Below are 14,043 nucleotides of genomic sequence, written 5' to 3' on the forward strand. Positions count from 1 at the left end.
CGCGCTCTCATGCACCGGGATGCCACTTTCATGCGTTGTATGCAAGACAAAAGCTCCAAAAGGATCGGGCATGTCGGATCGCCCGTCAGTAAACGTGACAAACGATACATCTGCTCATTTCACGTCAGGTTTTACCATCCATAACGAAAGATACATGAACTTTGTATTGCAAGGCGCGTGAACAAAAATCCCCCGGGCTCTGAGCTCTTTATGAAGGCGGATGACGCCAAGCGAATCAACCTTGCTGCTGTTCACTTTTTCACTGCATTCGGCTTTCTTATGGCCATTTTTTCGCCTCAATCTGCTTGACGGAGTACATATTGATGCTAGTTATAAAGGTTAATGGGTGTTCTCAATTGCGCTTAAATGCGTTCTGGATTACGCATTGCAGCGCTATTGCATGCGGTAAGTAAAGTTGACACTGTTTCGTGCATTTCTGCTTCCATCTCGCTGCTACTCATGCTTACTGGCAACTGCTGTTACAGCCGTTCGTGATGATGCTTGGAGCGTTGCTCTGGACGAATAATCCCACTATAGGGCCGTCCCGTGCCAGGAAAGGCACGGCACCGTCGTCCTCGGCGAAAGTGAAAAATAAAAAAAAATGCATGAGGCACGTGGCAGCTTAATAAACCTTCGACATTTGCTACGACAATACGCTCACCATCCAAAATAAATCAGGCAGAGCAATTGATATTGGCATCGGCGCCATTTCCTTTGGGTATTGTGTTCTTCCTTTTGTGCCAAAGCAAATTTCCGACGTGTATTTGCAATCGGGAACAGAAGACATGCAGAATCCCGTGTGCTCGACGAACGAAATGCACTATAAGCGCGCCAAAATTATGGTACGCACCTTCAAATAACAATTTAGAAGAAACAAGGCACCCATATGAAGTATACGGTAGGTACGTGACGACGGATACCAGCATTCCATCAGAAATGTTCCAAACGTGACGATTTTGCCGTTGTTTACTGCATGTTTAAAGCAGTCGAGAGCTACTCTAGCTACACTGCATGCCGCCGCATCGTCATCTCAGAAGCCCCCCCCCCCCACTTCTAAAATCTTGTGGTCGTGTGCGTGAAATAACGTCGTTACGTGGCACAGTCGCATGACTAATTGGCATCAGTTGTGTCATTGATGGGTCAAGAATACTACGAGTCGTATATGTGTTGTCACGTTATTCATTGAGACCACAAGCTCAATCGTGATAAGCGACACTGCACCCATAGGGGTGGAGCTCATCGCCCTTATGACTGCTCACCGCTTCTCAAAATTCATTCCTTAAACACTCTTCCTCTTCTGCAATAACGCCAACATGTCACCCCTTTCCGTGAAAGAGCAGCGACATTAATAAATTGATGAATTAATTAATAATGTGTTGAAGGCCTGCATAAAGTTCTATTACAGTGGGCGGAAACGGAAAGGAACTAGGGTTTCCCTTTTTTATTTTTATACTTAAGACGAATCTTGCACCGCCATATCACATGCTGGCGTTTATTCGACCCGACGTCAGCGTTCTGGGATATGGCATGGTCACGTGACCTTTATAAGCCAAAGTTTCCTTGTTATTTCCCAGGGACCGCCTTTCATTTTTCAAGTCAATAACCCTGTCGGAGCACTGCACTGGTTCCGCTGGAACGCAACTCCCACGGGGTTACTCGACAGGACAAGGACGGTCAGTAAGCAAAAAAGTAAAAAAAGTCATACGTCTCGACTGAGTACACAAACGAAGTGTGTTATGCAGTTAACTTCAAAGCCTAATTAACAGCCCCGTAAGCAGTTTGTGCACTTACGCAAACTGTTCCAGCTGACGTGTCCACGATGACCTGTACACTGTGCCGCTCGGCAAGCGTTCACAAACAGCAAACCAAACCTGCTCTTGACAGGACCCGTGAATGATGCCCTGGCATCTGAACTGGGGAGAACGGCTGAAAAATAGCTGGTTTTGCTAGAGTAATATGATGATTCTTATTCTTAACCACGTCAAGTTGCCCATTTCAGCTGTAGCGAGGGCTTCGTGACGATAAAGAGGTTATGAAAGGGAAGAAACAATAAAAAAAAATGCAACAACGCTAGAACAGACGCGTTGCATCGCTTCTGACGTTATGTCTAACATATTTCGGCATAACCATGCACAGACGGCGATAGAGACAACGCTGCTAAAGATTTCGTGCCTAGTGTCCATTGTCGGGATCAGACAAGAGATGCTTAAGATATGCGTTCACGGCCGTTCCTATTAAGACGCTGTACAGTCAAAATGCTTCTACGGCTATGCAGCAAGCTCGCATAAGTTGTCGCATTGAGCTGCCAGAGCCATAGTGAGATGAAAGCATCACGTGACGCATGCTGACGCTAAGCCGTAGTCCGATGCACGCAGGTTTTTAACGGTTTAACCTGGGGGCTGCACTTCGCATTGAGTCAGATGCGTGTGTAGTTTAGTTTTCTTTTTTTTTTTTTTGCGACAGCGGAACTCCTAGGTGTTTCTACTGGGGCATACCAGAAAGGAGTGAATGTATTAGTAGGAATAATTACGTCTGAAACACGTATGAAACTGCAGGATATTTTTCTTGAACAAGTTAGTAGCGTGCAAGGTTTGCACATTTTAAACACATACACACAGACACACACACCCGCACACAACACGCACGCACGCACGCACACACATAAACAAACAACCGAAGCATAAAGTGTATTGGGATTCTCATTTACCTTTATTAGACAGGCGAATAAAGACATGAAGAAGAAATGAAAATTATTAAGCATGTCTCAGAATTAATCATTCCTAGCAGTATTGGGTACCCCTCAATAAGACGCAAGATTCTTGGATGTGAAAAATGTTCAGAAGGTATGAACAGAAGCAGAGTAACACTGATACCTCTATATAAAGTTTGCAGTTGTGTTATGAACTGTTTCGTTTGGTATTGGAGTCAACGGAAAATATACAGTTGCGTGTAACCGTTTAGTACACTGGTGTTTTATTTCGTGCCCATCTCACTACTTACCAATATTCGTTATACCTGTCTTTTCTTGCATGTCTGACACTTGGACCTCCTGCAAAATTTTGCTTCAGCAAGGGTCACTAAACGAAAAAGATTGGAGCGGACACTTAAGCTCCGCCGTAAGGCGATAGAGTTAATGGGTATGTGCGGAATTAGTCATTCTCTACTGATACCTGGGAGTCCTTGTACCGCTCCTGGTGCAGTGGTGCAAAGGTTAAGCGATGCGCCACTGCCCTGCGATGGAAGGTGCTGGCATCGGCGGGGCTCCTGCGACCCAGGTTGCTCTCTCCGAGCAACCTGTCGCGACCACTCTTTAACTGTCACCTGGCACGGTGGGCAAGTTGTGATGACGACACAAGGTCACGTGACTTAGGCGGCCCACCTGCGCCCTAGGTCGATTCTCTGGGTATTTTTCGTGGATTTTTCTCTCGTGGCCAACGACGTCAACAGCCCGTCGGATTTTCTGCGACACGGGCTCCTTAAGCCTATTGCGCTAAAACGCTGACATTAGCGCTGAAACAACTTGTGTCCAATGTCCTCCCATTCCATATTTGAGGCGATAGCTTCACTCTGCTAGGCAAAGCCGGGTATCGCCGGGTGTGCAACATGACTCCGGCAGGTGGTCCCCAGATATCAACCGATAGGGGCAGGTGGGCCACCTATAGGTCACGTGACCTTGCGGAGTCATCACAGCCTGCACACCGGATAGTGAGCAAATTGCGCGCCATGGAAGGTGGCAGTTGAATTACAGATTGGTCACTCGGGAAGAGCAACCTGGGCCGCACAAGGCCCACCCCTGGGAGCACCTTCATATTCTTAAGGCGGACCTTAAGGGTGCGTTCCAATACTCCCAAGTAGACGTCTACTTAGACGTCTTGCCGGACAGCGGCCATTTTGAGACTCGTTCCAATTTTCACGAAGCCGTCCAAGAAGACTGCTTCGCCGAAGTCCACATCGATGCAGGCTAACTTCCTGTCTAAAGATGGCGGAGCAGTTGGTGCAGTCAGAGCTGAGTGAGCCGTGCTCTTGGCGGGCACTGGAGCCCGGAGACGCACCATCTTTCAAGTGTTAGTCATTCCGTTAAGTTGATTTTTATAGGAACTGGTGGAAAATAAAGCCGTCTTTGTGGACCTACGATTATATTTGTGAATCGAGCGAGAGGAAATCGTGCGGGTGAGATCGTCTGCTGAAGCGGTAGCGATGAACGCACCATTATTGCAGAAAAAATAAAATAAAATAAGAACTAGCAAACTACTAACAGCGCGTTTTTAACTTGTTTTATTAAGAATTTTTAAGAACATAGGAGTGCAACTATTCCCAAATGTTAGTTCAGTTTATATGCCGCAAGGTGGCGCGTGAAGTAGACACGTTCCAATATGTAGACATGTAGACGGCTTCCTAGACGTCACACTAGACGTCTTGTCGAACGTCTAGAGAATTGGAACGCACCCTAAGTGTCCCCTCCTCTTTTTTTTCCTCTCTTCCATTATTTAGCATTTCGTTTGACCCGAGAGCGGATGATCGACACTGCTTGCCTTCTGTTAGCCCTGACATCGTAGGCGACATAAGATGTAGGAACAAAAGGACGAAAAGGAAATAAATGTTGATTAAAAAAAAATTGCTTTTAAGATTTAAAGAACATAAGGTTCTTTGCGTCAGTATATTTAAAGACTTTACCAGAGGCTTTCACTGCTCGCCTACGACACCGATGAAAACCAAATGTATGCTACTTCATCACGTACGCAGAAAAATGTCCCGTTTATAGTTTATGCATTATCTCTTAGCACATAAACTGAACATACCTCATCTAAAAGTTCTTAAACAGTTGTCGTAGACACGAACACACCAGTCAGGAAGTTATTTGTTTGTCGTCATCTTGCAGCTCCCTGGGGAGCGACCCTTGCAAGAAAATTAATGCACGGAAGATTTTTTTTTTTTTTTTTGCAAATCATCGGCATCCAAGTTGGAGCGAGGAGCTCATGCTGGAGTGCGACCCTTAGACTACTGTATACGGAATTTTTGTATGTTGCTGCTCCCAACAAAGATTCGTCGACTCCCCGCATGCTTCTTGTAGCAGCTTTTTAAGCACCAGTGACAATTCAAAGTGTTGGTGCAAGAATAAAAAAGGAAGTGAAATAAAATTTGCTTGCATGAAGTGATCGCACTGGAAACAAAACACTTTCATTTTACTCAAAACAGGGTTTTTATTCATGACCATCGCGCGCACATACGTGTACACCCGTAAATTCTTAATTAGGTACGGAATTACCTAAATGCACGCACTGACATCCGGGTAGTTTCAATCACTCTCATATTAAACTGTGTTCATAGACACAGAAATCTCCTTCAACATCATTAATGAGTCACGAATTGCTATTATCCAACGCTGCAGACTCCGAAGCATTCGATGCACATTTTCTCTGATGCGTCGTGGAGAAAAGACACTGTTCTGATGATCGGTTTAGGAAACACGACTGATTCTATCCAAAGGCAACCCATATGTTGTGTAGTGTTTTGTTTTACCCGTCCGGTTCCTGTTACGTTGCAGTAATCATGGCAGCTATGAAGGTGCGCGGTTAAATCTGATTCATCAAAGCATCCTAGTTCGTTTCATAGACTAATACCATATCAGGTGTCTAATTAGGTTCAAAAAGAAAGGCGCACTACCGGCTAAATAGGGCGAAAAAGAAACTGACGTACTTCACTAAGATCAAAATTGATTTATTTGTCGAAATCAAAATATTGCAGTCATATGAGAAATATGACTCTTATTGCAACTTCACATTTGTTTTGATTAGTGCAAGCCGCCGCTTCACTAACTTCGTCTGAAATGGTAATTTGCAGGGTAGCCAAATATTCTAAGTTAGATTTGAACTGACATCGGCCGACCTCTCCTCCTTTTCCCCTCATTAAAATCGCCCCCCCCCTCTCTCTCTCTCTGAACTGACATCATCAAAACGTAAGCTCTTCACATTATATCGCTAACGCATTTAAGAACTCTCGCAAATGTGCATATAAGTTAAGGCCACTATTGCACTGTTTTCAAAAAACGAACGTTGAGGTACCAGCTAGTTAAACTGCTTAAAATGGCACTATAGGCACCAGGTCGTGTGCAGTGATGACAAGGTTTCAATAAAGCTTTCCAAAAGTTTTCATTTTCAGTAAAGTAAAATTTTAAACTGAAGTCTTTCACCTTCACTTAGAGGAGGCACTGTACTGCTTTCAGTGTATATAAACCATCACGTTGATATGAGTGGTGTACACTGAAAAGCCCTCCATTATAAACACGTGTATGTTAATCGCGGATATGGAAGACCTCGACTTCGAAAAATACCTCCTACCGTGAATCAGTCGAACTCAGGGTAATTTTAAATAGCCGCACTGCATGAAACTGCAATCAGCAAAGCACTGAATGGCCGCAGATTATGCACACATCCTATGTACCGAGTCTTACTTTGCATTGACATAGCGAGTACCATATTTACACGAGTGCAAGCGGACGCAAGTACAAATTGCCCTTCTTTTTCCCATCGCTTCGTAGCACCGACAGAAAGAAAGGCCTATAGATTAGCTCGAACAAAAGTGGAATCCTGCTTCCCCCTTTATCCTTTAAAAAGCTATTTTTTGGCAAAATGGGGCGACATGCACTTGCGTATATACGGTATACGGGACCAACATACGACACAGCGGGCAGGGTATGCGATTCCCTCCTCTTTTTTCTTGCTATGAGGTCGCATAATCTCCCGATGAATGTGTCCAGCGGTGACGACGGCACATACGTGAGCTGGAGCGCACTCTGTAGCACAAAGATGGACAAGTGTAGATTCTTAGGCACGGTAAATTTTCGGCATTAATCGTTCCTAGTCACGCGAAGAATGCGCCACTAGTGATCTTTAAGTTTCGACGTGGAGCTGTTCTTGGCTGGTGTTGTATAGTGCTTCACGTAGAAGTCGCTGAAGAGATAGAAGAAGAGTCCTGCCTCCAGGGCCATGAATACCGCGAAAGCTCTTGGGAAGTTGCAGTCCTTGAAGACCGGGACGAGGCTGTGCACCATGAGCACGAAGAACTGCGCTATCTGGAACACAGTCACATACCGCTTCCACCACAGATTCGGCCTCATCGAAGGCGGCAGAGCTGCCAGGGCGTAGTAGGTGTACATGACGACGTGCACCGAACAGTTGAGCAGGGGAAACAGGGCCACCTGTCCCATGATGGCCAGGTTGACGTCCAGCCAGACGGTGATGAGCGCCAGCGTGTGGTGCAGCACGTGCAGGAAGCTGATGTGGTCGGCCTTCTTGCGCAGCACGAAGAACACCGTGTCCAGAAGCTCGCCCACCTTGAGCATCACGTACCACCAGCCGTAGTAGACCATCGCGTCTGCCAGCGGGTTCGTCTTGGAGTCGTTGGCTTGGCAGATGAGGTTGTAGCCGCTCTCGATGTACGCCATCTTGACGGTCAGCTGGGCGAAGAACACGCTGGCCACCACCATGACCGCGTTGTACACGATCAGCACGGGCCTCAGCGAGAAGGCCTTGCAGTCGCGCATCAGCCGCGGCCCGACCACCAGGCAGCCGGCCAGGTAGAGTGCCAGGACGGTGGCCACCCCAGCTGGGCTGCCCATGAGGGGCCAGTCCAGGACCCGCTCGTCGGGCTGGAACCAGGAGAGCGCCCGGTACCGGCCCACGTCCGTGGCGTTGACCAAGGACTGCTGCTGTTGCGGCCACATGTTTGCTGCTGTCTGAAACGTCACCGGGGAAGGATGAGGCGATATATAGGCGGTATGCTGCGCGAGCGCCGCCCTTCGTCTGCCCGTGCACCCCCGCCCCCGCGACGTACGTCTTACTCGCCCTCCTCCTTCTCACGTGTAAGAGGGAGAGGGGGTGGCTGGGTTGAGGGCTAGGCAATACCGATGTCGTCGCGGTCGGTTATGACAGGCAAGGCTGTTTGGTTTCTGATGGCGATGGCTCCTGCTGCGTAACGCCAAATACGTGCGAGTGTGCCCTCAGCGCGTGCGACAGGTGCGTACTGTCTCTCCTCCCGCGCCGAGGCCCTGGAGATTTACCTTCGACCTCCGACGTCTCTCAGGCACAAGTAGAAAGAGACAAAGAAAAGGCACGCCCTTGGCAGACAGCCAATGAGCCCACAGGGTTTTGTAGCAAACTTTTTTTTGCTGCGTTTTGTACGGGCATGGCTTTAATTTCAAACGGGAAAGGAAGTTGGCACTGCCACCCACCTCACTGTTTTAGAGGGTTTCTTTCTTGTAATACCGCGATAGAAGTCAGTTCGCTTTTTCGGAGCTTGCTGGGTATTCTCGTGCACTTGAAAGGAAGCCATACCGGAGACTTTATACCGACTTAGTGGGTCGAAAAATCTGTGTGAGTATTTGCTTTGCCAGAGCTACTGATTTTCACATTTATTTTATGACTAATCGCGTAATACTTTTTAACTTGAAAATTCAAATCTTTAATTGCTGTGAACGTTGAGCTAACCGTTTGAAGTTTATTTGAACGTAGTAATCATCGTCGCGCTCTTAATCTGTCCTTCTTTTGAATAACTATTCCCTGAAGACATAAGTCACAGCGGTTTCGGTCACAGTATTTACAGTGCGCGTAGAACACTTTTTTAATTTTAGGTATGTCTGACTGCTTCTCTCTGTTCTAACAGAAATTTATTTGTTACTCATTTTTAAATCTCCATGTTAGCTAACTGACTGCGTAGCTCAGTGAGTGCCAGAAAAGTATTTCGCTAACATTTCTTCGACGTTTGGCACCAAATATTCTTTAAAATGTGGTTAAAGACCATATGACACTTGTCATACTCGAGAGCTCCAGCTTGGATCTGTAAAACGAGGAATGCCAACGCGACACGACCACAGACACGTATTTGCCAGGATCAATAATTCACTACTGGTTTAATCATTCACGCCATTTAAGCGGACTGAGTCCTTTTTTTTTTCTTTATCGACCCCAATCTCTTCAGCAGCACGCGGAAAAGGAAATGATAAAGGTAACGTGATGAGACAAAAAGAGAGTGGAGTAGATAAGAGAAAAAAAACTTCAGTTAATGACATCGTAACTAAAGTTTGGTGGAAATCTAGTTTGAACATGTCACTGAATGCGGAAAATGGTTGTTTTTAGGGTTACGCAGTGTATGTACACTAAAGGATGGAGAACCTAGCCTTTGTCAGAAATATACAGCCCAACGACTTTGCTTCCAAGCCGTGTAGCGGGGCTCTTAAGCACATTTGACAGTCCTAAGCATGGGAGGTTTGAGGACTTGTACTCCTCCCGCCTTCGTGAGATTGGGGTGCCTAAGTATGCAAGAGAAGCCGCGCTGCAGGGCTCAGAAGCGGCTGTATACTTTTGACTAAGACTGTACCTATACAGTCAGGGTTAGCAGAGCGGCGGGTACGCAGGTTAGATTAAGAAATTTTCTTGGAGGACGGGGGCGACATGGTGGCCGCGGCTTGAGCAGTATAATAGTAATAGTAGACGAATGGGAGAGATTTTTCCCACGCGGTCTACAAAGCGCGACAGGTGATGATGGCCATGATGGTGTGTTTTAACACTACTAAGCGCGACCAGATGTTATCCTGCTCGAACCTTCTCGCTTTGGATTTAAGCAGATTCAACCAGATAAAATAGTGGAGGCGTGAAAACAAACAAACAAAACAGCTGTTCCACATTGGCAGAGGTGCTAGCTGCGAACGAGACAATCTCATGCAAAGCTCACAGCACCTGCGGCATCTTCTTTGTCGTGGCGCGGCTCTTCTCCTTCGGGATCACGGGCGTCGACTTTTGCGAAGAAAGCTTTGAGCCCGCGGGCGAACCGCCTCGTCGCATATATACGAAGAACACATCGAGGTCAGAGAGGAAAAACACTGCACCGGCGAAGCCTTCCCCCGAGACCCCTCTTAATATTCGCCGGAATGACGAATACGACGACGACTCGGAAGGCCGGATTTCAACAACGCGTAGCCATTGCCTTCTTGCGCAAGTCTAAAGGAGTTTCTAATTGTTTCCTACAACGATCATTCACGAACGCTGCCTGGCTGAATGGCGCCGTGCATTTCGCCGCGCCAAACACTCTGCTGACATGCCGTTTTTTTTCTTCTCGCTTTATTTTCTCCATCTCTCGCTTTTCTGCAGTTCTCAAACTGATTTATACCTGATTCGCAATCCGCACGGAGGACAAAAGATCGCTAACGCAACTGACGTGAATCACCTCCACCCATCGCCTACGGTGGAGGAGCGGCCACCTTCATCGACGGCGCGTGCCTTCGGTCTCCGAGAAGCAGCGGCGAGTCCGTGAGGCGATGACGCCCAAGGGCGCGATGCCTCTACTTATTTTGACATGCGCCTCAGTCCTATATGCTTGAGCGGGCGCCTCTGCGTCTGTGTTCGTGTATCCGTGGAAGTGCCTCAACTCTGCGTATGAATGCGAGGTGTGCACATGTGCGTGGCTGTGCGTGTGCGTCACTTGCACGCTATGTTAGTTCGATACGATGATCGTGCGTACGTGTATCAGTGACCGAGTGAATATGATTGTGAATGTGATTGTGAATGTGAGTGATCGGTTGTGTGTGTGGCGATTCTTACACTGTGGTGCAGAGGAAATGTTTTGTGCGTTACTAAGCTTGCTACGTCAGTTCGCTTACTGTCGGAAACAAGTCTGCAGTGAAGCTCCGCCCACATTCAGGACCGGCGCACAGAATTCCTCCGCGACAAATAAGTAGTCCGTCGTTGAAACTTCTCTTGTCACCTAAACAAAAAGCTAATCACGAGAAACAAAAAAGTTATAAGCTCTAGAATTCTGATACCTGGCTTGTTTAATGAAGTCAAACATTTCGCTTACTTTTGTGATTGTCTAGCGGAGTAATACAGTACGCCGCGGACCGTGGCCCAGTGTTAACAACTGTTTTGTTTTTTTAAGTTGTACCCTTCTATAGGATGGAAAGCGCAGAAAAGTCTATGCAGCGGGCTCGGGGGGAAGGGTAGGAGAGGGGAAAGGAGAGAGAGGGTCGAAGGGGAAATGCACTGTGAGCAGAAAAGCGAAAACGCGGATCGCTACGTTGTACACCGTTTCTCAAGGTCTTTCGAACGGCGTCTGTTGCACCCTGGTTGCGTCGTGGCGTACGGGCGTGCAGCAGCGGACGAATATCACCGCCGTCGCCCGCGGCGCCTTGTTTACCGCCGCCAGCGCATCTGGGTCAGAGCTGCCACCTCTTTTTGTGAAAAGAATTGCGTGCCGCTGATGGGGCGCCCGCGAGCCATGACCGTCGTCGTCGGGAGTCTTCGAGATGAAGCTGCCCTTTCCTGCCGAGGCTGCTCGGGGCCTCTGCGCGGCCTTGTGTTTTTCTGTCGCTAATGACGCCCATCTGCGCCTGGTGTCTTATCAGCTTGTTCTCTTTCTTCAAAGCCGAAATGATCCCGCTGGGAGGAGAGGAGGAATGTGCGTGACACGAGGGAATTCGCGTAGTTGCGTTCTATAATGACAGCCTCGTCACCGCTCAATGAAATGCCGTACAACAGCGGATACGCAGTAGCCCAGGTATGCTAAAGGATGTTCTGTAGCGTTCTGTTAAGCTTTTTTTAGCACTGTTTGAGGCGGTAACAGAGCGGACAACCTTGGACGCTGGCTATGTTTGTCGGCATGGTGCTGACGTTCGAGAAGTGGATGGACATACGTCCGAGCGGGCGTGTGCTTGTTGGACAGAGACATCATTAATCCGAAAGAGACGCTGCAGACTTCTGGGTTTGTTCTTGGCTGCCTAACTTTCTATCGAGCAAATAAGACTGCGTACGAGGAAAGGACCGGGCTGTTTTTCATCTTTGATCCGGCTACCCCGAGTTAAACCGCCAACCAGTTGTTTTGAAACATGCACCGTCTTTGTCGGAAGTTTTGAGCCCACGGCGCACATAGTGGGACGAACGAAACTGCATTACATCTGCATGCTTGCTGCCAGACTTCTCCACCTAGCTGTGGTGCAGCTCTGCTGAAGACGGCATTTACAAATGTTTATCCTCTGAAACGACAGACATCCTTGCCTGCAACGACTGTAGATGCTAGGAAACAGTCGGTAACGTCTTCCTATGCACTTGCTCTCAGATTTCATGCTTGGCCCTGTGGTCGACCAGTTGTTATGGACGTTATACGCGATAAGCTGGAAATAAGTAAAAGTGCTACAGGGCGTTAATCCTTTGGGGGCTAATCACGTGGCCACAATCATTACCTCATGAATAGGTAACCACGTTGCTTCTTTAAAAAATTAAGTGCAAATGAAAAATTAGTCGCGTTTAGTCATTCTACGAAGCAATGTTCGCTCGATAGGACTTAGAGGTAAAGCTAACTCTTTTCTTACCGCGCGAAAACAGGCAGTTTTAGGGTGATATACATAAATTGAATTTTTCTTAATTGCAGCACATCATAGTGTAGCCAATAGAATTCTGTTTTCAGTGATGCAAAGAAAGAAAGAAAAAACTTTTGCAAAATTCTAGACTCGCATTAAGCATCGCAAAAATATTCCAGCCGGAAAAAGAAAAGGAGCAAAAAGATGTTGAATATATACTTTTTGTGCCATACTATGATGAAAAAAGTTGTATGATGCAATACTCATACAGTTTGTCATGCAAATTTCATACAAGTATCAAATAAATCATTTCAATTATCCTCGAAATGTCATTCCTTTTTCGCAACATCACACATCTGTCATACAGAAATCATACAATATGATCTTGAAAATTGTATGACATTTGGATGACGAAGCCTGTATGAAGTTATTGCATCATACAACTTTTTTCAGCATACTGTGTCAAAAATGGCTATTCAGAGTAATCTAACTCTTCATACTAAACCTTTCGTTCAGTAAATAAGAAAAATCAATTGCCCGCTAGCAGCGCTTTGGGCTCTCCGCAGTATCGTGCCGAGGTGGACATCGGGTGGTCTTGCAGCTAACTCTGTCCGCTACACTGCTGGTGGCACGGAATCGTTCGGGATACGCCCGGTAACTTCAGAGATGCCCTGAAAGCATGAATCTCCTCGGCAACGGCGGAACCGAAAGTTACAGACGGGCACCTGTCCATAGTCCGGGCATGGGAGGAACAATATCACCTCGGTCCGAACTGAAATAAGATGAACGGACGTCATCTTTTCGCGCAGAGCTTTCGCGTGAACCTATAGAGCCAAATGCCGATGGGGCGAAATCGCGAGGAAACGGTCGCCGCTGAGCAGGGCCATAGAGAGGGAGATTAGGGCGCTACCGTAGCGCCATGTTTGCGCGATCGCTCCGTGTTAACTGGCTTCGCGAAAAGTTCGAAAACACTCCCTCATGTGACTACGAAAAAAAATTGGCAGCGGTTTAGCTCTGGTTAAACCTGGAGGATAGCGAAAGCAACGAGGAGAGAGAGAGAGGCGATGGAGAGCGCGCGGCAGCGGTGGCGGCCCCGGCACGCCAGCTATGCCGCTACTGCGCATATGCGCAACTGGCGAGCGCGGCGGCGGCACATCTGAGTCACCCGTGCCACGACGGTGGCGGCGCGCCAGCTGTGCGCCGTGTGACGTCACTGCTCCTCGCGCATGCGCAGTATGGCCTTGCCTCAGTTCCGCCAAATGGCTCGGCGACTCACGTAGTGTTCCTTTCGCAACAAAACTGATTCTGAAACTAAAATACAGTTCTTTCGAAACATACTGAATGGTGTTTCTTGTGCAGAAGCGGCCCGTATCGCTCAGAACGGGACATATTGCGCAATCTTTCAAAAGGAAAGATTTGAACCGACGCGATAAGGTAAGAGCTAATCCCATTTTAACCATTCTTGTTTTCTAGTGTACTCGTGTTACAGAGCGTGCGCGTCATCTATGCCATTTCTATTCTTTCCCATCTTTCCGCCCCTGATTATTTTTTTCAAACGCGTGGTCGTTATCTGCACTTAAACCCGGTTAACTGCATTCTCTTTACTTTACCTCCTTTCCTTGTCAAAGAGCGTTCCTGGCAAGTACGTTCGCTGTGCTCTCATAATCTGAACTATCCATAAGAAGTAAGGCAAGAGA

At 47.4% G+C, this 14,043-nt stretch overlaps 1 pseudogene; it reads right to left on the reverse strand.

The window, feature by feature from the left end:
• Positions 1-5,702: 5,702 nt before the first annotated feature.
• LOC149358425 (very long chain fatty acid elongase AAEL008004 pseudogene) lies at positions 5,703-7,798 on the reverse strand (annotated as a pseudogene).
• Between the last annotated feature and the right edge of the window lie 6,245 nt (positions 7,799-14,043).

The sequence above is a fragment of the Amblyomma mixtum genome, chromosome 2 (genome assembly GCF_055824585.1).
Source record: "Amblyomma mixtum isolate Tamu chromosome 2, ASM5582458v1, whole genome shotgun sequence".
Taxonomy (NCBI): Eukaryota; Metazoa; Arthropoda; class Arachnida; order Ixodida; family Ixodidae; genus Amblyomma; species Amblyomma mixtum.